General features: G+C 42.0%; 1 protein-coding gene across 4 annotated transcripts in view; it reads right to left on the bottom strand.

Moving 5' to 3' along the window:
* Positions 1-22,973, bottom strand: part of LOC132782007 (DCN1-like protein 3) — a 54,122-nt gene that overhangs the window by 5,728 nt on the left and 25,421 nt on the right. For all 4 annotated transcript variants that reach the window (XM_060786635.2, XM_060786638.2, XM_060786634.2 and 1 more), the window contains one exon: positions 3,915-4,083. The gene's annotated coding sequence lies outside the window, so the exon portion shown is untranslated. The remainder of the gene's footprint in view (positions 1-3,914; positions 4,084-22,973) is intronic.

Genomic DNA, 22,973 nt, shown 5'->3' with positions numbered 1-22,973 from the left:
AACAATCCATTTTTTTTCAAAATCCAATTCTTACAGGGATAGAAAGTGAGGTGAAATCTTCTGAACAGGAGCATAGACATCAGAATAAACACCACAGGGGTGTTAACCTTTTCCTATGCTATCCACATGGTGCAGCAGGTTAAAACGCTGAGCTGCTGAACTTGCTGACCGAAAGGTTGGTGGTTCGAATCCGGGGAGCCCAGCTTCTGCCAACCTAGTAATTCAACAACATGCCAATGTGAGTAGATGAATTGGTACTGCTTCGAAGGGAAGGTAACAGTGCTCCAGGCAGTCATGCTGGCCACATAACCTTTAAGGCGTCTACAGACAACGCCAGCTCTTCGGCTAAGAAATGGAGATGAGCACCATCCCCCAGTGTCGGACACAATTAGTCTTAATGTCAAGGGGAAGCCTTTACCTTTACTTATGCTATCCAGAGCTAGCCAGCTATATATGTATATGTGTGTGTGTGTGTATATATATGGCTGGAGTTACACTTAAAATGTACCTGTTCTGACATAAATACAAATTCAACTTGAGAACAAACCTTGTCTGCAACTTGAGGACTGCTTGTACCAAGTCAGCATGAACTCAATAATATTACAGATAGTCCCTATGAGAACAATTGAACAAAGCTATCAGATCCCAGTACGACACTGGAGACACCAACAATGAGGACTGTGAGATCTAGAGGGTAAATCTTACATCTTGTGAGGATTCCAAGATTTCCTCACCTAAAGCAGCAGCCAACAGGCAGACTTCCTATCAGTATCTGACATATTATTGTCTCTTCTGAGTGAAAAATGTCCTAAAACTATTAGTATGAGTGGAGGGAAAATGAAGGCAAGGACACAAGCCAATTCTGTGACCTTCAACCAAACAGTGCAAACACTTGGAGTACCTGCTTTTCTCTGGGATTTTCCACCCGCACACCATACATTTTTTGAATAATGAGTATGCAATTAGTAACACCTAAGAAAAGGAATAGCCAAAGACAGACTGAACCACAAAATCCTTCACATAGTCAAAGGAAGACCAAGGCATACTAAAACTGAACAAGAAGACAAAGACAGAGCCAAAGAAGAAAATCCATATCTAGTCAAGCTAAAAATCAAAAGGCAATAGTCAATGCAAAGCATTTCTAGCAGTGCAGCTGCAAAAGAGAAGGGAAAGATGATCGAGGTTTAAGATGGAAAGGCATTATATAGTGGCACTGAGCGTGGGTGCAGTTACCACTAAAAAGTTATAGTAAAATCCAGACTGTTCCTAACAATGCTCTGCTTGAAGGCATAGATTACACATTTGTGTGAGTCACAGAAGCAACATAGTAGAATTGGTGTTTCAGCCTTGATCATTATTCTGAAAAGAAGTGGCACAACCTTCCTAGAGGAAGCTGGAAACAGTCTCAAGGTAGTAATCCTTAAACAGTTGTGAAGACCTGGAAGCAATTTTTATTCAAGAGATCGGAGCAATCAATCAACTCTGGATCTCTGACAGATTTGTTGGTTTATTACATAATGAAACACAATTGACCAGACTGACTCTGCTAATTTCAAGTTAATGAGACAAACATGCAAAAGGCACAGGAAATCCCACCTGAGCAGATAAATCAGCTGACAATGTAGGTGGGTACTTTATTCCACACCAGAAAAGCACCATAAGAGGGACCTTAGGATCATAATTCCCAAAATTCCAAACTAACGTGACCAAACTATGTTTCCTGCAGGATTCTGGGAGAATCAAGATCATCTTTGAGCACCCCATAATTCACCTCCCCCAACAACGTATACTCACTCAAAAAGTCATTTTGAAATAACAGTCAGTTGCACTCGTAGGAATAAGATTCCTAACAACTTTGGTCAGTTGATAACAAGGGTCCTTCAGTTGTTGTTCAGACCCCCAAATCCCACCAAGTCCCAGCCACTGTGGCAATAGTCGAGAAAAGTGGGAGGGAGGGAGGGAGGCAGCCAGCAAGATACATCTCCATCCAGCCTCATCCAGCAGTTGTTGGGAGCCCCTCCCACTACCTTCAACTGCCATTCCACTGGCCATTGAGTGGGTGGGAGGGAGGGAGGCAGCCAGCAAGACACAGCAGCATCATGGTTTGCGGATTACACAGAACAGGAAGTCCTCAATGACAGAACAAGTGGATGGATGATAACACTGGAGGGATGATAACACGGTGCATGTTGGTTCTCAACATGTGGGTCCGGGTGTTTTGGCCTACAACTCCCAGAAATCCCAGCCAGTTTACCTGCATCTATTTATTTATTTATTTATTTATTTATTTATTTATTTATTTATGGTATTTGTAGCCTGCTTTTCTCAGCCCTAAGGCGACTCAAGGCAGCTTACAGAATTGGCAGCAATTTGATGCAATGTATCCCCCCTACAATACATTCATAAAAATACAATTAAAACATTCAGCATAATATTATAAAAACCATATAAAAACATAATCACCAGTGTCATCCAGTTAAATTCATTGTCCAGTAGCATCATCTAGCCATTCCATGTTCATTCTTCATAGTTCATAATTATTTTTTACGCTGCATTTCCAAACGCTTGTTCAAAGAGCCAGGTTTTTACTCTTTTTTTCTGGGAGTTGAAGGCCAAAACATCTGGGGATCCACAGGTTGAGAACCACCGATCTAGAGCAATCTTGCCCAACATAACAATCTTTAAGTATTTATGGAGTTTCAGGGGGTTGACCTTGCATGATGTGAGTTGTAGTTCACCCACAACCTTATGCATTTTGTAATTTTTTAAAAAAAAATTACTCCTTCTAATAACCTGGGCAATGCCGAGTACCCAGGCTAGTTTTTAAAATTAAAAATTGGTGTAGAGGCATGCTTCAAAGAAGGACATGATGAAGGGAGGGAAGATGGGAGGTGTAGCTTAGTGGAATGGTTAGTATCATGTTTAAGTATTTGCCATCATGAGCCTTCAAATCGATTCTGACCCTGGTGTCCCTCTCATAAAATGTTCTTGGACAGATTCATTCAATGGGATTTGAAATCTTTTCTCTGAAGCTGAGAGAAAGCAACTTGGCAGAGGTCCCTCAATGGGTTTCCATGGCCAACCAAGGATTCAAATGCTGGTCTTTCAAAATGCGAGTCAAACTACTACTGGGTTCCAATGGCACAAAAGCAACATCCACCTAAACATGAGAAATAACTCTTTTTTGTAAGAACTGCTCAACAAATTGCCTTTGAGAATAGTGGACTTTTTCTTTTGAGGTCTTTAAGTAGAACAGCGTTGGACTAAATGACACTTCCTGACTGTGAGAGCTGTTCAGCAGTGGAACTCTCTGCCCTGGAGTGTGGTGGAGGCTCCTTCTTCAGAGGTTTTTAAACAGAGGCTGGATTGCTATCTGACAGGGTGCTTTGAATGCGATTTTCCTGCTTCTTGGCAGGGGGTTGGACTGGATGGCCCTTGTGGTCTCTTCCAACTCAATGATTCTATGTTACAATAACTGTGAAGGCTGTAACAGGTGAGGGGCCTCCAATCGTTGTGCTATCCATGCCACTGGAGCAGAACCTCTTTCTGCGAAGACTGTGTGTTGGTTGCTTTGCACTGACACCCACACATAAAACAAATTCATGCATAGACATCTTCCAATCAATCCAAAACCAATGGAAGTCCCATGACAATTGGCAAGTGACAACAGGGGCAGGACTGTGAAATCTGGAAGCCCCTGGCCACGCACTAATCCATGGATGGTAGGTATGGATTCAGCTGTTCTTACCAAAACTTACATTTGGAAGACAATCATACTTGGCAACAAGTGATGGCCTATGATTATGGTGATAAATCAAGACTGAAGGGAGCTGTTGCCCAAACAAAAATGAAGTCCCCACTATACCTCAATTTATCAGATATAAAGGCGGGGGGGGGGGGGGGAGGTTACTTACGCAATATCCTCCAAAATGCAGGAAGGCATTGCACCATTTAGACCCACTCTCCTTCCAAACATCTAGGTCTCTCCATGGAACTGGTGTGGAAACAGGAACAATGGCTTCGGAAATTCAAGGAGTCTGTGGGTCACAAGCATGAGGAGTTGCTGTACAGCAACTTGTTCTCCTGCAAAAAACAGTAACCATGTTAGGCCTCATATACACAGTTCTTGCTTACCACCTGCATGCCAATACCTACCAGACATATATATAGGAGCCCCCAGTGGCACGATGGGTTAAACCCTTGTGCCAGCAGGACTGCTGACCAAAAGGTTGGCAGTTCAAATCAGGGGAGAGCGCAGATGAGCTCCCGTCTGTCAGCTCCAGTGGGGACATGAGAGAAGCCTCCCACAAGGATGGTAAAACATCAAAAAAATCCAGGCGTCCCCTGGACAACACCCTTGCAGATGGCCAATTCCCTCACACCAAAAGTGCCTTGCAGTTTCTCAAGTCGCTCCTGACATGAAAAAAAAAAAACCCAGACATATATGAATGGCAGCCATTTGGTTCAGACACCAAACCACCGAAGCACATCTTCATGAACAAGGTGTTCCACACAGAGGATCTGCATCCATATTAGATGCCATCATCCAGGCCTTTTAAATGCCTTTAAAGGACTTCATCATATTTCTTCCCAGGGTATTTTCAGAATTTACCTGGTGCCATTTTAACTACTGTTTCTTATTTCTTTTTAGTAAATGTAATATTTATCATTGCACTGAATATTCATACTGTCTGGGATTTATGAAAAGCAGAGAAATTAATCTTTTAAAATACATTTGGTCCAATCCTTTGATTGCATTCAACCAGGGTGTGAAGAATATTTTCAAAACATCTCCCTTGGTGAAAGAGCCTGGCTGGCTGAGAAATTGCTTGGCTCTTACTGTAAGAGTTCTCACCTCCAGGCTAAGAAAAACTCAAGGAAAGCTCTGCTTTTCATCAAGGTTTCCATCCTTTGTGCAAAAATGTCTCTGAAGACTTGCAGACACATACAGAGCAAGTACAAAACTGCCTTATGACCAAAAAAGATGCCAACGTGTTCAGTAATTCTGATTTCAGTACTTCTATACAGTATGAACACCTCATAGTTCATGTTCCATGGTACAACAAAAGTTACACACAAAAGCCTCCATCTCAAGACTTAGGAAAGTCAGTTGTTTGGATCACAACTCCCACGGGGAGTTGTGATCCAAACTTAAAAAACTTCTGGTAGGTGCAGTTAAAAATAAACTTTCTCCCACTCCCTTGTTCATGTCTATATGTGGCACGGATTTGGTTTTTGGTGTTAGACTCCGAAGGCTTTCATGGCCAGAATCACTGGGTTGCTGTGAGTTTTCCAGGCTGTATGGCCATGTTCCAGAAGCATTCTCTCCTGAAGATTCACCCACATCTAATGCAGGCATCCTCAGATGTTGAGAGGTCTGTCGGAAACTGACCTCAACCTCTGAGAATGTCTGCCATAGATGTGGGCAAAACGTCAGGAGAGAATGCTTCTGGAACATGGCCATACAGCCCAGAAAACTCATAGCAACCCTAAAAAACCCTTTGCGTTAGAAATATGGATAGTTCTGACATTTTTAGCTTTGGAGGACCATTTATATCAAGCCTGTACAACCAGGTGTTTGAGACTTCAACTCCCAGAAGCCCTAGCCAGTGTATCCAATGGTCAGGAATTCTGAAGTCCAAAACATATGGGGGGCCACTGGTTGTACAGGCCTGGCTTATATGAATAGGTTTTCTAAGAATATGCAAATATTTGATTGGTCTTTACAACTTATTTGCTTTGATTGCATTTTAACAAACATCTGGTCTTATAAATTGCGAATTCAACTCATTGTTGCCTTGAGTTCTCTTTTTTATTATGGCGGCAGGTGACAAGAGATCTAGTGTGACACAGCTGGACTAGATGGCCCATGTGGTCTCTTCTAGCTGTATGATTCTATGATTCTATGAAACATACAAACAAAGGGAATACTTATAAAATACAGCCTGGAGTTCTAATGAGGAAGGATACAGAAAACATCAAAATGTCAATGATGATGCCACCACTGTCCAACCAGCTAGATTACAGCCAATCTCAACTGAATAATGTGAAGCAGCAGGTCCCAGAGATGACTCTGCTTTCTACGCACCTCCAACCTGTTTTGCAATTGCGCCAACCTGCTTGCCAAAGAAGACAAAGAAGTGCTCTTCTCTTGGTTACCGAGGCTGGCTGTAAACATGCTGCAGGGGACCAGGTGCCAGCAATTTGAACATCTGCTGTTAACAGACAACAGCAAACTCTCTCAGACTATTTTGGAATCAGTTGGGTTACAAATTGTTCTGTAATCAGGTTGCAAGGTAACCCTGATCATATTTATCCATAAATAGCAGCAGACCTGAAAAGGGGGTGGGAGGGAATAAAAGGAAAAAGAAGTCTATGTTCACAAATATTTAAGGGCTAGTGTTTGGGGAGAAAGGGGAAATGAATTTGCTGGGAATGGGGGGGGACGACGACACCAAAAACAAAACTACCCAGCTTTGCTCATTTATAACTAAACAATAACTCTGCAGCACAAACAGACAGAAAGAGGCCTTATACCAGTGGTTCTCAACCTGTGGGTCCCCAGATGTTATGGCCTACAACTCCCAGAAATCCCAGTCGGTTTACCAGCTGTAAGGTTTTCTGGGAGTTGAAGGCCAAACCATCCGGGGACCCGCAGGTTGAGAACCACTGCCATATACCAAGTCAGGCTGTTGGCTCATCCAGCTTAGTACCATCTTACACTAACTAAATCGACCATCTTCAAAGGTGTTGCCCAGAGCTGAAAAAGATTTTCCAGCCTAGGAATGCAGATCTGAATATATTTTGTATGCAAGGATACATAGATCCTATAGGTTTTCTTCCCATTGTAGGTAAAACAAAAAGTTCTGTCATATTTTACAAAGTCTCTTGGGGAATTATGCTGTGCAGGAAATGTGTTTACTGAAGAATTTGTCTCAAAGTGACTGCAAAGAGCATCATAATTATATGGCTTGGCAGGAGATTTCCTAGTGTTGGGAAAATCATTATTCTGCTGAGATCACTATCTCAGCCCTACCTAGACATGATGGGGATTGAACCTGGAACCTTTTAAATGTGCGCTATTGCTGGCCTTCTGGTTTGCCATGCTGTGCAACCTGTGCAAAATACGTAATATGTAAGCAAGAGCCTCATGTTAACATTTTGTGTCTTAGCCCCCCTCGTTGTCATGTCACCTCCTCTTATTTCCTTTAAAAACAAAAATCTTTTTCTGATATGGACATAGTTTAACCACACAGCGTCGAGGCCCTATTGTAAAGAAGCTAAGACTCTGAAAAGTGGAAGGCAGTAGAAGAAGAAGACTGCATTACAGATAAGGTAAAGATAAAGGTTTCCCCTTGACATTAAGTGTAGTTGTCTCTGACTCTGGGGTGGTGGTGCCCATCTCCATTTCTAAGCCAAAGAGCCAGCATTGTCCGTAGGACCCCCCCCCCCCCCCAGGTCGTGTGACCAGCATGACTTCATGGAGCGCCGTTACCTTCCCGCAGAAGCAGTACCTATTGACGAAGGCTTTCATGGCTGGAATCACTAAGTTCTTGTGGTTTTTTTCGGGCTATATGGCCATGTTCTAGAGGCATTTCTCCTGACGTTTCGCCTGCATCTATGGCAAGCATCATCAGAGGTGAGGTGAGGATGCTTGCCATAGGTGCACCTCTGAGGATGCTTGCCATAGATACAGGCGAAACGTCAAGAGAAATGCCTCTAGAACATGGCCATATAGCCCGAAAAAAACCACAAGAACTTAGTGCCTATTGATCTACTCACATTTGAATGTTTTTGAACTGCTAGGTTGCCAGAAACTGGGGCTAACAGCGGAAGCTCACACTGCTCCCCGGAGCGCCATTGCAGATGGACTGAGTCAATAACAGGAAATGATGGTCCTCAAATTCCAAAGACATAGGCAGGGCCCTTGGAGGCTTCCCATCCACCAGATCCCTCAAAGTAAATGCAAACTTCTGATAAAAAAAACAGCAGCAAAATGTAACTGAAATTATCATAGGTCAATTCCTATTGCTGCTATTTTCCCCTCCATGTCCAATTTTAGACAATGAAAACAATACTCGGAGCAATAATCTGTCTTGTATCCTAGTATCCACTGACTTGGGGTTTTTTAAGAACTGTGCTATAGTTCTCTTTGGTCCAAGTAAATAGGGCTATCGTGGCTGCAGGTGAGAAGAGATCTAGTGTGACATCACTGGAGGATCCCCAGTTTGGAAACTTTGCAATCAAGTGCCATTGTATTAATGAGATTGACTGGGCACATGGCTTTATTTCCTTTCTACTACAGAAGGTTATTGGCTAGGCGGAATTTGGAAAAGTGAAAAGGCATACCACAATTTTCCTTTTTCAATGACACATTAAAAACAATCCGACGGATCTATCCAGGGACTATCTATTCTGTGGTCCATTCAGTACTTCTCTAACAGTCCTACAAAAAGAGGAACCACAACCAGACTAAAGCCTCCCCGTTTCCCGAAATTTCGACAGATTATTTAAAGGAGAACCACCAGTTCCCATTTTTGCAGACTAAAGGAATGACAGTGTTTAAAAAGCTGCTCTGCAGATCTAGTTGCAAACACTGCAGAAGATTCACAAAAGAGACTTGCTGCATGAAAAAAAGATTTGCCACAATGCATTGCACAGTATCAATGCAGATTCCACCTTAACCAAAGAGGGCGGCAGAAGCCAGAATTGTAAAGTCAATCCTATACACTCCATTTATTGCAAACAGCAATGTGTTGCTAGGTGGCTTCTTTATCTGATGTTGGCCAATGCCCAAATTATGTTCAGCAGTGGAACTCTCGAGCCCAAAGTGTGGTGGAGGTTCCTTCTATGGAGGCTTTTAAACAGAGGCTGGATGGCCATCTGTTGGGGGTGCTTTGAACACGACTGTCCTGTTTCTTGGCAGGGGGTAGGGCTGGATGGCCCATGACGTCTCTTCCAAGTCTATGACTCTATGTTGTAATGACATGAAACACTGCAGCAATCTGTTCACTACATGAAAGAGTCATTCTTTCTTGAACTTTGCCCCATGTATCTCAAGGACAAGTGGAATTGCTCTATGCCTTTAAGTTATTTGCAACCTATGGCGACCCTGGGGCAATTTTCACATGGATTTTTCTTAACAAGACTTGTTCAAAATGAGGTTTCCCTTTGTCTTCCCCTCTGAGATAGTTTTGGCATGCCCAGGGCCATCCAATGGCTGAGAAAGGATTTGAATCTTGCTCTCCAGAGTCATTGTCCAAGGCCCAAACCACAGCACTGTGCTGTCTCTCTCCCAATGAAAAGCAGTTCTCAGGAAACAACTATAAAAAAAAAACTATCAACATGAAAGACAACACATCTTATTAGGCTGCAATCCACAAAGCTCTTGCCTAATAAAATGTGCTGGTGTCTCAATCCCACAAAATGTTTTGCTGTTTCTGGCTGCATCAAATAGATGCTCCTAGTAGAAATTTAAAAACGGGCATCCTCCAACTCTAGTCCTCCAGCTGTTTGGGCCTCCAACTCCCAGATTCTTGACCATTGAAAATGTTGGCTAGGGCTTCTGGCAGTTTGAGGTCAAAATAGCTGGAGGGTCTGAGTTTGAGGATGCTTGTTATAAAACAATCAGTTCAAATGACACAGGTGCCTCCAGGCCACACGGGAACCGAGCAAATTAAAGGGGAAAAGTGATCAATAATTGGTTCATTGGTTTCTGGCCCTGGTGGCTCAATGGGGTCACACTTTTGTCAGCAGGACTGAAGACCGACAGGTCCGAGGTTCGAATAGTGTGGGTTGAGCTCCTTCTGTCAGATCCAGCTCCTCATGTGGGGGCATGAGAGAAGCCTCCCACAAAGATGGTAAAATATCAAAACATCTTACATCCCCTGGGAAACGCCCTTGCAGACAGCCAATTCTCTCACACCAGAAGACAACTGCAGTTTCTCAAGTTGCTCCTGACACATTAAACATGGTTCCTGGCTTTCTGCCCCACTCTCAGCAGTGAGCCTCTTGGATTATACTTGCACTAACACATAGTCAAGCAGGCTGACTCGGGATAAGGCAACGAACCCCATCTGGCCAACTTGTCCCCCCAAAAAGACCCCTTAACTTTATGGGAACACATCTGGCAGCTGAATTTTCATCTCTTGGCTGGAAAGTTGAGATACACGCAGTCCCCAAGTCACAAACAAGAAAGGTTCTGTAGGTTTCTTCCTAAGTTGAATTTGCATACATATACACATACAAACGCTCGAATAGCATAGGGAAGGGTTAACACCCATGCAGTGTTTGTTTTGCTGCTTGTGCCCCTATTCAGAAGATTTTACCTCACTTTCTGTCCCTGTGAGAATTGGATTTTGAAAAAATTGGCTTGTTGTAGAAACAAGGATTGGAGATAAAGCTTCAGTGGAGACACTTTTTTCCCAGTGATAACAACTCTTTCAGGAGTGGATTTCTCCTCCCAGGGGTAGATTTCTCTCACTTCCTCTTGTCTCACCCCCATTCTTAACCAAGAGTCATACGTGATTCGGATATCTATAACTTGGGGACTTCCTGTAGATAAGTGGATAATACCAGGAGGATTATTGAAATGAATTATACAGAGGTTTGTTTGCAAGTATCTTGATGGCAATGAAGTAAGCAATAGAATTCAGTTGGGATTTGATAAGAAGAAATCTTGCCAAACTAATATTATATACGGCGTAATTTTAATCCAATCATTTGTTTACTACATGGTAGGAATGCTGTGGATATCATTCATTTAGATTTCTGCAAAGCATCTGATATTTTGTTTAGAAAATTGATTGAACGTGGAATACATGGAAACTCTGTCAGATGTATCTATAACTGTATTGTCGAAGGCTTTCATGGCCAGAATCCCTTATGAACCAACCTAAATACAGCATATTATTTGGGAACAGAGAAATATTGGACCACTCTAACAATCACCATTTCAGGCTACATAGAGAAGCCTTTGAAATCCACAAGAATGAGGACAATTTCAACAGAGAGGAAGAAACCATGAAAATGAACAAAATCTGGCCAATGGTATTTTAAAAACTCTTAATTCATAACAGTTAATAAAGAACAACACTCAAAAACAAGGGAATTCCAGATAAGAAACAATCAGGTCCAGCTAATCGTCTACCAACAAAGGATTCCCCCAGGAAGTAAGAAGTCAGACCTTGAAACTGCTAGGCCATTAAATGCTAATTAAGGTGGCAAATTGCAACATTCACACTTACCTCAAACAGACAAGTGTTTTTCTCCCACCCTGGACATTCCACAGATATATAAACCCCATTTTCCTAGTTTCCAACAGACCTCACAATCTCTGAGGATGCCTGCAAAGATGCAGGTGAAAGGTCAGGAGATAATGCTTCTAGAACATGGTCATACAGCCCAGAAAACTCATAACAACCTGGACTTATAATTGATAGGAAAACTGGGCTCAAGGAGTCATCATCAACAGATGCCCTTTAAACATGAAGGGATTAATGCCTCAGTGTTCTCCTTGCGCTATTACTCTTCAGTATTTTTTCGGTAACTTTGATGCAGAGTGCAGGATATCCTTACTAGTTTTGCAAATGACACAAAACTGAGAGGGGTGGTTAACACATTGAAAGATTGGGATATAATGCAAAAGGGCCTAGTTAAACTAAAGAATTTGACAGATATCAATCAAATAATATTTCATAGAGATAAATGAGAATTTTTGGGCACACAGTCCAAATACAGTATACAGGTGGGCACCTGGCTCAGCAGTAATACAACATGCTGTAAATCCAAAATGGACCTTGGGGTTCTCGTTGCTTATGAGCTGAATATAAGCCAGCAGCATGACCTTGCAGCAAAAAAGCTAGATGCTATTTTAATCATCACAACAATACAGTTTTATTTCTTACCCTCCTCTCCCCACGGCTAAAAGTGTACGTTTCTGAGCAGAGGGAAGTGATAATCCCACTAGATTCTGTGCCAATCTGTGTTCAGTTCTGAAAGTCTTATTTTGAGAAGGATATAAACAAGTTAGAGCAGGCTTAGGGAAGGGCAACAAGGATGATAAGAGGTGTACAGATTGGAACACATAAGGAAAGGTTGAAGGAACTAGGCTTGTTTAGCTTGGTAAAGAGAAGGTGCAATTGTCACATGTTTCCACTCTTTAAATGCTTCAAGGACTGTCACAAAAAGGACAAGGAAGCCTGTTTGCTGCTTAATCCGAGGATAAGACCAGATCTAAGAGTTCTAAGTTACAAGAAAGGAGATTTCAATTCAACATTAGAAGCAACGTAACAGCAGGAAAAAGCATTCAGTAATGGAACCAATTGCCTAGAGCTTTTTTGACCAGGGACCACTCTTCAAGATTAGTACCAAAACGGTTACAAATCAGTTTTTGGTTAACTTTACATTTGTTTTGGTTGAGGTGCTGATTCAGAAAATTGCATTGGATAGACCACAATAGCTCTAGTTTTGGATACAGAACACATGCCATCCAGTAGTTGCCATCTCCTCGCCCCAAGAAAATCATATTTAATAATCTAGAGCTGATGTGTTCTATCCAAGGGGTCGGGGCTGGTCAGTGACAGGGAAGATGTGGCAGGCGGTGTGAAAGGAGCGGAAACAAAATAAATAAAGAGGAAGGAGGCTAGCGGACCAGATTTTCGTCCTTGCGGCCCACTGGTAGTCCATGGCCCACAGTTTAAGAACCACTGGTTTAGAGAGAAGGTAAGGTCTTCTTCTCAGGATATCTTCAAAAAGAGGCTGGTGGTCAGCTCCATGCTGGGGATGCTTTCACTGGAGATCCTGCACTGAGCAGAGGGTTGGACTCCATGGTCCACAAGGCCCCTTTCAACTATATTATTCTAATTAGAGAAAGCTATTTTTCATTTTTCTCTTGGCAACTGCACTGAAATGTCTGCCCTTTTAATTCAATTATTATTTTATTGCAGTGTTCTCTCGCTACTTTGCGGTTCTCTTTTCATGGACACTGTTTCGCAGGTTTTTGCCTCCCAGTTTATGAATGGTTGCCATTGCCCAGAGCGATGTTCTAATCCTGCCTCCTGGCAGTGGTGGAGTGTGGAAGGGGGTTTCACCCTCCCCCTTGGGAGAGAGGCAGTCAAGCAAAGCAAAGCAGAGATAGATAGCAAAAAAAAAAAAAGGTGCGCGGTGCCTTTAAATCTCTTCTCACTTTTGCCTCACCCTCAGAACTTGATATACATATATAGCGTCCCTACTTTGCGGATTTTCACTTTTTGGGGGTGGTCCTGGAATGCAACACCCATGATAAGTGAGGGAACACTGTATTATTAAACTTTATTTATACCCCTCCACCATCTCTCCACAGGGTCTCAGGGCAGCTAACATGAGGCCAACCTGGCAAATACAATAAACAAAATAAGATACATACAGCACGTAATAACTAAAATAAAATACAAACAATAAAAGAAAAATAATACAGTGGGATAAAACACAAGGTATACGGTAAGATAAAAAGTTAAAAACAAAGAATTGAACAAAGTGGGCTGGGCCAAATGCAGGGATAAAAACAGGAAACTCTGGGTGAGATAGGAAAATGGAGTAGTTTATCTGGTGAGAGATATGGATGGGACAAACTATGGGGTTTAATTTTCCGCTAGGGGATGGAGTAAAGTGCATCAAGAGGACAAATTTAAGTTTTCAGTAAACAGCTTGGTGGTTTGGTTTTGGTTCGCTCCAGTAGGTTCACTTGCCTATTGTGAGCCATGGACGATGCAATAGTGGCTCAATTAACTAATGCATTTTTTGATATTTTATATTTATTTATTTATTTATTTATTTATATCATGAGGAACAGCTTAGGGAACCGAGAACATTCAGTTTGGAGAAGAGAAAGCTTAGAGGTGACATGATGCACATTTTAAAAATATTTGAAAGGCTGTCATATTCAGGAGGGGCCAAACTTGTTTTCTGCTGCTCCAGAGACTACAGCACGTAGCAATGGATTCAAGCTGCAGGAAAACAAATATTCCACCTAAATATTAGGAAGGGGTTCCTAATGTTAAGAGCTGTTTAGGAGTAGAATATATTGCCTCAGAGTGTGGCGGTGTCTTCCTTCCTGGAGGTTTCTAAGCAGATGCTGGAATGGGAGGACTTTGATTGTATCTTCTTGCATAGCAGGTGATCTCTTCTGATCTCCAAATCCTGCTCTCTGAAGCAAGAGGGGAGACCTGTGGCCCTGCAATTGTAGCTATGGACAACAGTAAGGAACATCAACAACATTTGGATACCAATGAAAATGTATTTATTATTTGGATACCCATGGAAATGTATTTATTATTATACAGCTTAATGTTTATGTAGGAAATCCAACTGGAACCAAGAATCAACACCAAGGAAAAATTAGCTGTTTGTCATAATATGTGAAGCCCCTGATGGTGCAGTGGGTTAAATCGCTGAGCTGCTACACTTGTTGACCAAAAGGTTGCAGGTTTGAATCTGGGGAGCGGCGTGAGCTTCTGCTGTTAGCCCCAGCTTCTGCCAACCAAGCAGTTCGAAAACGTACAAATGTGAGTAGATCAATAGCACTCCCCAGAGTCAGACACAACTGGACTTAATGTCAGGGGAAAACCTTTACCTTTATCACGTCAACGACTTAAATCAAGAAATAGTTTTCTAAGATCTACAGAGACACTCGCTGGAACACCTCAGCAAGCAAGAGTCCAAAAGTGGCAGGTTCAAACCCAGAACCTCAACCAATGGTTGACACCAAATGAGAAACTCCCCCCTGGGCACACAGAAGACTGGGCGACTTGGAAGGTGCTGAACAGGCTGCGTTCTGGCATCATGAGATACAGAGCCAACCTTAAGAAATGGGGCTACAAAGTGGAATCCACAACATACGAGTGTGGAGAAGAGCAAACCACTGACCACCTACTGCAATGCAACCTGAGCCCTGCTACATGCACAATGGAGGACCTTCTTGCGGCAACACCAGAGGCACTCCAAGTGGCCAGATACTGGTCAAAGGACATTTAATCGAATACCAATCTTGCAAACTTTGTGGTTTTTTATCTCTTTGTTTTGTTCTGTTAGAAATGTAATACAATGGTCTGGTAAATAACCTTTACCATAATATGTAGCTTAGCCTGCAATTGTTTCAGCTACTGTTGCTCTTAATGTTTATGTATTATTTCCCACATGAAGAAATGCATCAAACTATAACTGTAGGGAAAGAAAAAAAAGAAGTGTGATTATGTTGAAGATTGTTCTTTTTGTGCATAGCCTCTGAAGAGAAGACACCTGTTCCACTAGAGTCATTAAAAAGTACGTGACAATGAGGGAGGAAAGGGAAGAATTCACGTACCAGAGCTTTAAGCTCTCACTATAAAAATGAAACTGAATTTGTTACTAAGAGGGCCCAACACCCTTGCAAGCTATGTTAATTACAGAACAGATTTAGCTGCTGAGAACAGATGGAAGATCAAAGTGAAAAATGGGAAAGAAGACTCCTCCAAACGAAGAAGGAAAGAGAGACATCAGATTGACTCTTTCAAACCTTTTTTTGCATTCTGCCAATGTCAACAAAAACACCGCCACAAACTTCTTGCCGGCATAGTTCCCTTGGTGAAACAGACCAAAGCCTTCTGTTTCCAGTTATTCCAGAAAGAAAAACAGGGGAAATCTAAACATAGCTCCCAGCCTTCTTACTTTTTCGTTTGCTCACTCATGAAGTACACATTAATTGCTAGGCAGCCTAGTTGCAGTATCCCAAAAGAAGATACTTGCTGTGAAGTTATGAGGGTGGCAGTTTGGCCCATCTGGAGAGCACCTGGTTGGCAAAGGCCTTTCTAAAAATGGCTGGTAAAAACACCATGGCTCATAATTCCATCTATTTTCCAGGTTTTGCTGTATTTCACCTGAGATTTAAAGTCCACACAATTGGAGGACCACCCATTTGTTAGCCCAAATTCTGTAAGTCACAATGGAGCAGAAAAAAAACATCAGGAAGACTTTCACCCCCTCAACACTGCGGTTATGGCTGCACAGTGAGTTAAACACTTGTGCCAGCTGGACTGCTGACCTGAAGGTTGGGTTGCTGACCTGAAGGTTGCCACTTTGAATCCATGAAATGGGGTGAATTCCTGTCTGTCAGCTCTAGCTTGCGGGGTAACACATCCAGGTATCCCCTGGGCAACGTCTCTGTAGATGGCCAATTCTCTCACACCAGAAGAGAATTGTATGTTCTCACTACGTGGGAATGATGAGAGGGAACTGTCATGAGAAAGCATCTTCACTGGATATCACCGATAAATTTTGCATGTTCATATCAAATGTACACTGGAGCATGTGTTGTTTTAGAATATGCTTTCCTCATCTTTTCTCACATAGAAACATGGGGTCTCAGATGGTGTTCATGACTAACAGTTTCATAATTATCTGCATCAAAAATACTTTAAAAATGACAGCTTGGTTAAAATCAGGGACACCTACTTAGTAAATCAACATTTATTGAAACATTTTAAATGTGGGCATAGAATCATAGAGTTGGAAGAGACCTCATGGGCCACCCAGTCCAACCCCCTGCCAAGAAGCAGGAATACTGCATTCACATCACCCCTGACAGATGGCCATCCAGCCTCTGTTTAAAAGCTTCCAAAGAAGGAGCCTCCACCACACTCTGGGACAGAGAGTTCCACTGCTGAACGGCTCTCACAGTCAGGAAGTTCTTCCTCATGTTCAGATGGAATTGCAGCTTAAAAAGGCAAGGGTATTTTCTTTTATAAGTTGAAGCCAGGTTTTGGGGGGAAAATTATAATTTTTGATATGAACCATGGAAGATTATTCTGCAGAGAGGGGAAAGGACCAGTTCTTTGAGGGGCAGCAACAAAGAGTGTTGTTATTTTCCAGTCCAGCCATTGAAAAGGGATAGGAGTAATGGGTTAAACCCTTGTGTTGGCAGCACTGCTGTCCAAAAGATCAACGGTTCGACTCCGGAGAGTGGGGTGAGCTCCCATATGTCAGCTCCAGCTTCTTATGTTGAGATATGAGAGAAACTTCCCACAGGATGGTAAAACATACGGGCATCCCCTGGGCAATTTCCTTACAGATGGCCAATTCTCTCATACCAGAAGCGACTTGCGGTTTCTCTCGTCTTTTGCCACTTTACTCAGATAGATTGTTGTTGTTCATTCGTTCACTCGTTTCCGACTCTTCATTACCTCATGGACCAACCCACGCCAGGTATAACAGGTAAGATTCAGTATTTATGATGATCTGTGGATAAGTCAACCTAATATTTGGAGGAGTGGATTTTTTAAATTAAATTTTCCAAACTTACACATTAGTATAGACCATAATTAAATCCTGGTTTAGCAGCGATGCTCACTGCAAAGCCCTGCCATCATCTTTCATCCTAGTTTACAGCATGGTTGTACTGAGGTGAAAGCCAGAATGGAGGAAACCAGCTATGCAACAATAAAAGGTACTGTAGACTATAACTCAAATTCTCTGTTACCTTTCTTTTCTGTCTCCCATAAAACATATACTCACTGGCAACAACTAAAGTACGAATTTGGCAGCTGAGAAGTGCTACTCTTTTTTAGAGGGGAAGCAGCATTTTCAGAACTAGGCTTATGGTGTACAGTAGGGAGATGGAGAAAGAAATATTGCAATCCGCTTATTTGGTAAAGTAGCTTGGCATTTGCCAGATATTTCAGACTCCAATCCCATCAACCTTCACCACAGGGCATGCTGATGGGATCTGTAATCCAAAACTCAAGGGGGACACCATATAGGGGAAGGCTGCAATAGACATCCAAATGTCCCATTTCACATTCAACCTTTTATACCATCTATGCAAATATTTTGTTTTGAAATGTAGACCTAGTCAGAAAACTGTAATTATTCCATTCCTCTCCTGCATTAGCTACACTACTGGATCTCTTCTCTTATTTCACTATAATCCAAGAGCTAAATAATTCCCTTTCATGTGTAGTACCATGAAGGTCCTTCTCAGACAGAGCGTGTCTCCACTGATTTCTCCTGTCTATGAAGGAGTTTGCCTCTCCCACTGTTCCCTCTCCTTCCCAGCTTCCATTGTGTAAAGGCTGGCCCCCAGCGTGCGCCGTGGAAATACAAATCCCAGGCTCTGAATAAATTATGCATATCCCCATAGGTTTTGCATAAGCAGGTTTATATAGATTCAGCCACATCACAATGTTTGGGTTTTCACACAACAGTATGCCTAGATGGCATAGAAGGATGAAGAAGGACATGAATACATTTGATGGAAAGAGATACACACCTGATGAAGCAAAGGGACAAGACAGTGAACACTTCCCAACTGGAGCTGTGTGTGACACCCGCAACACCACTTGTGAGCAGAGGTCAATTACCTATCTGTGTCAGCATTAATTTCTAGATATAACGAGGGTTGTATTTACATCTATGTGCATTAGACATGCACACACTCACTCTAAGGCCCTCAGGAAGCCTTTCTCTCAGCTTGCACATTGTGGCATGCACAATACTTGTCATGAGCATAATTATCTCCAACTCACTATACAATTCTTTCCAGACAACAATATGACTGTTTGAGGTCCACTGTAAGCAGAAACCAAAATGAAACCCTTTTAAAATGACATGGCTTTATCCCAAAGGAAGACTGGTTTTTTGGGACAGGGACAAACATCAAAAGGTGAGCCAGGGTGCAGTGTGCCACCACATATCATTAAGTGCACCAGGAGTAATACACACAAAGTTACCATAAACTGTTCATCAAGAGAGAAGGTAGACAGCGGCATCTCTGCAGGTTGTTTTTACCCCCCTCCAAAAAACAAAACAAAACAGGGAAAAGGTAGTGCTGCTATTATTATTATTATTATTATTATTATTATTATTATTATTATTTGAAACACAACAAGATGAGTCCACAGAAAACAAGATCATTCTGCTGTCTGTTCAATTGGATCTGTTTGATGTATCGGCAAATAAGGCGTGCAGATCCCAGTAAGGTGGCCTTTTGCAGCTGGCAGATCAGTGCTGACTGTATTTAAGTGTGCACCCAGTGTGCTGATAACCACAGGGACCACCTTTACTGACTTGTGCCAGAGTCTTTGCAGTTCAATTTTTAAATCCTTGTATCGTGTCAGCTTTTCCAGTTGTTTCTCTTCAATCCTGCTGTCGCCTGGGGTTGCAACATCAACGATCCATATTTTATTGTCAAAGGCTTTCATGGCTGGAATCACTGGGTTGTTGTTATAGCCCGAAAAAACCTACAACAATCCATATTTTGTTTAACGCTATCGTGAAATCAGGAGTATTGTGCTCCAAAACTCTGTCTGTCTGTCTGAATTCGGAAGTCCCAGAGTAGTTTGACGTGTTCATTTTCTGCAACTTTTTCAGGCTTGTGATCCTACCAGTTCTTTATTACAGGCAGATGGTATTTGTGGCACAAGTTCCAGTGGATTATCTGAGCAATGGTGTTATGCCACTGCTTGTAGTCTGTCTGTGCAATCTTTTTGCAGCAGCTGAGGATGTGATCTATCGTTTTGTTTGCTTCTTTGCAGAGTCTACACTTGGGATCTGTCATCGACTTTTCAATTCTGGCTTTGATGGCATTTGTTCTAATTGCCTGTTCTTGGGCTGCAAGAATCAGGCCCTCCGTCTCCTTTTTCAAATTCCATTTGTGGGCCACATCCATGTTTTGTTTTTGTTTTTTGTTAATTTTGCTCTCGATTTTTCCGAGGAACTATCCATTGAGAGCCTTCTTTAGCCATAGCTGCTCTGTATTTTATTTTTATGGTATTCACTCTTTGTCTTTTGCACTTTAAGCAGGTCAGAGGTTCGAATCTGGGGAGAGCATGGATGAGCTCCCTCTGTCAGTTCCAGCTCCCTATGGAAGGACATAAAAGAAGCCTCCCACAAAGATGGTAAAATATCAAAACGTCTGGGTGTCCCCAGGGCAATGTCCTTGCAGATGGCCAATTCTCTCACACCAGAAGCAACTTGCCATTTCTCAAGTCGCTCCTGATACGAAAAAAGCAGTTTTCTACTATTGATGATGATGATTATTATTATTTTGCATTTACAGCATACTCTTTTCCCAATATAAGACTCAAAACGCCCTACAAACTTAAAACACAGATTAAAATATATACAGCATCAGTAAAAACATATAAAATGTATTTTCTAAATCCATTCAAAAAATAATAGAAATAGATTGTTATTGGCAATTAGAATTGGGTATAGAAAGATCATCCAGTTCCATTTCCTCTCATATTCAGGTTTTTTTTAATGTTTACTAAATACAATCTAACTATAGAAAGGTTTGGAGAATATGATAAATTCTTCACAAACAATATAAAGCAAATCTCTTCACTATCTTTTTCAGCCAAACTGAACAGGTACAGCTGTGGTAAAATAATACCTTTGCTGAGGTGTATCTCAGAAACAGACGTAACAATCCAAATTCAGCACCAAACACACATATACAAACCCAGGTTTCTAAAAGTTAAGTGCTTAAAACTCTGGACCTCCCACATTTAGGTCCTAAAACCACAAGCTCTTTCCAGTTTTTGAGAACTTTGTAAATTTGGGCATATTCTAATAGAAAATAAGCTGAAATGTATGTTTTTACCTACCCCCTTTTGAAAATCTTGCTTCTGAGATCTTGAGCACTTCTCTCTCAGTCTCTCATTCCCAAGGAATTTTGTGTAGGCTTCCCCTTGAAGAAGAATGCTCACAGTCTTCAACTAAATGTTTTTGCAGTCGTGTTACTCCCACCAAGCCAGCAAAGACAAGGCGACTTGGACATTAAGAGTTCTATAAATATATGTGAACTTCTATGGGGCTTGAAGCCACATTGTTGGCTGTCAAGACAGCTTGTGGAAGTTCTGTCTTTCCCCCTACGCCATCATCTGACCCAAAGCTCCCTACATACCAGTGCCCCCCCCCCCCCCTGCAAGATGAAGAACAGGGCTCTTGGCTCTCCCCCAGGTGAAAATGCAAATCAAAGAGTTGGAAGAGACCTCGCGGGCCATCCAGTCCAACCCCATTCTGCCAAGAAGCAGGAAAATCTCATTCAAAACACCCCTGACAGTCTCCAAAGAAGGAGCCTCCACCACACTCCAAAGCAGGGAGTTCCACTGCTGAACAGCTCTCACAGTCAGGAAGTCCTTCCTCATATTCAGGTGGAATCTCCTTTCCTGTAGTTTTCAGGCATTATTCCATGTCCTAGTTTCCAGGGCAGCTGAAAACAAGCTTGCTCCCTCCTCCCTATGACTTCTCCTCATATATTTTCTCATGGCTATCATGTCTCCTCTCAGCCTTCTCTTTTTCAGGCTAAACATGCCCAGCTCTTTAAGCCACTCCTCAAGGGCTTGTACTCCAGACCCTTGATCATGTTAGTCGCCCTTCTATGGGCACATTCCAGCTTGTTAACATCTCCCTTGGTGCATATTTTGCATTTCTCATGGTGCTAGAGGCCTCATATACAGTCTATATAGATTGTGATATATAGATTTTTTAAATTAAAACCCGAATGTATATGGCGGTCCGCTAATGACAATGGAAAGGTGCAAAAGCCCAGAGAGTATAAAATGAACTAGAAAGTGCATAAGCCCTGAAAAGGAAGGCACCTTTCATCCCGAACAGCCCCACTCCTCTCGGGGGTTCTTTTCACATTACAAGCTATGCAAAACATATAAAATGACTTTTTGTTCTGCATATGAATGTAGCAACAAATCTGTGAAAAACTCCAAAGCATAATTATTACTTGCATAGGTAAGTCAGTATTTTTGTATGAAATTAAAAAAAAAAACAAAAGATGATCAGCTGCAAGAAATATAATGTCAGGTGACAGGATCTTCCCGCAGATTCTCACCAAAGACACACAATGATGTTGGACACTTAGATTACCCTGAATTCAGTGCAGGTGCCTCAGATATTACTATGCCTATGTGATAGTTGTTCTGTTTCATTATTTAACTTTAGCAAGCACAAAGTGTTTTAATTAGTAAAAAAGTATTCATCACGTTTCAGCATAGAAATCTTGCATTTTTAATTCCCATTATTTTTTTCCTGATATCTTGCTGGCTACTTAAAATACTTGTGTTGTTTTGGTGGGGGAAATGGCTTTTGAATAAATAATGAGCATAGAAAGAACATGAATTAACATATCAACAAATGGAATCAAACATAACGTTAGAAAACCCAAAAACCTGAAATTTTGAACCTCGCTTCACTGTCTGTATCTCTTTAGGACGAAAGAATACTAAAGGTGCCATTGAATTGCAAACAAAAGGCTTCTTTCACATGAATAGGAAGGAGTTCATTTTTTTAATAAGAGGAATTATATGTCACAGAAGGGGCATTGGGAATTTACAGATGCTTTGTGAAGCAAAGCCAAAAAAGGTTAGGAACCACTGCACAAAGGCAAAGGTCTTCCCCTAACGCTACATACAGTCATGTCCAACTCTGGGGTGTTAGTGCTCATCTCCCATTTCTAAGCTGTCCGTAGACACCTCCAAGGTCATGTGGCCAGCATGACTGCATGGAGCACCATTACCTTCCCACCAGAGTGGTACCTATAGATTTACTCACACTTGCATGTTTTCTAATTGCTGGGTTGGCAGAAGCTGGGGCTAACAGCAGGAGCTCACCCCGCTCCCGGATTCAAACCTGTGACCTTTTGGTCAGTAAGTTTGGCAGCTCAGTGCTTTAGCCCACTGCGCCACCGGGGTAACAATTATCACTCATCACTAGGACAGATCAGGCTTAAAGGCCAATGCTATACAAAGAAAAAAAGTGTAACACCTAATAAAAAACACATTTTCCATTGCCCCATAAGTGATTAAAGGGTGAAAAGGTAACCTCTCCACTTTTTCACTGCCATACATCTGCCAGGAAAGTGACAGGCAATTCTAGGTTAAGCTATGAGGGTGGCTTGGAGTTGCTGTTTGAGGACCAGGACATTCTGCTACAGCTCTTTGCCAAGC

The sequence above is a fragment of the Anolis sagrei genome, chromosome Y (assembly GCF_037176765.1).
Source record: "Anolis sagrei isolate rAnoSag1 chromosome Y, rAnoSag1.mat, whole genome shotgun sequence".
NCBI classification, from domain to species: domain Eukaryota; kingdom Metazoa; phylum Chordata; class Lepidosauria; order Squamata; family Dactyloidae; genus Anolis; species Anolis sagrei.
The sequence above is the reverse complement of the archived record's forward strand: the minus strand, read 5'-3'. Positions and strand labels throughout refer to the sequence as shown.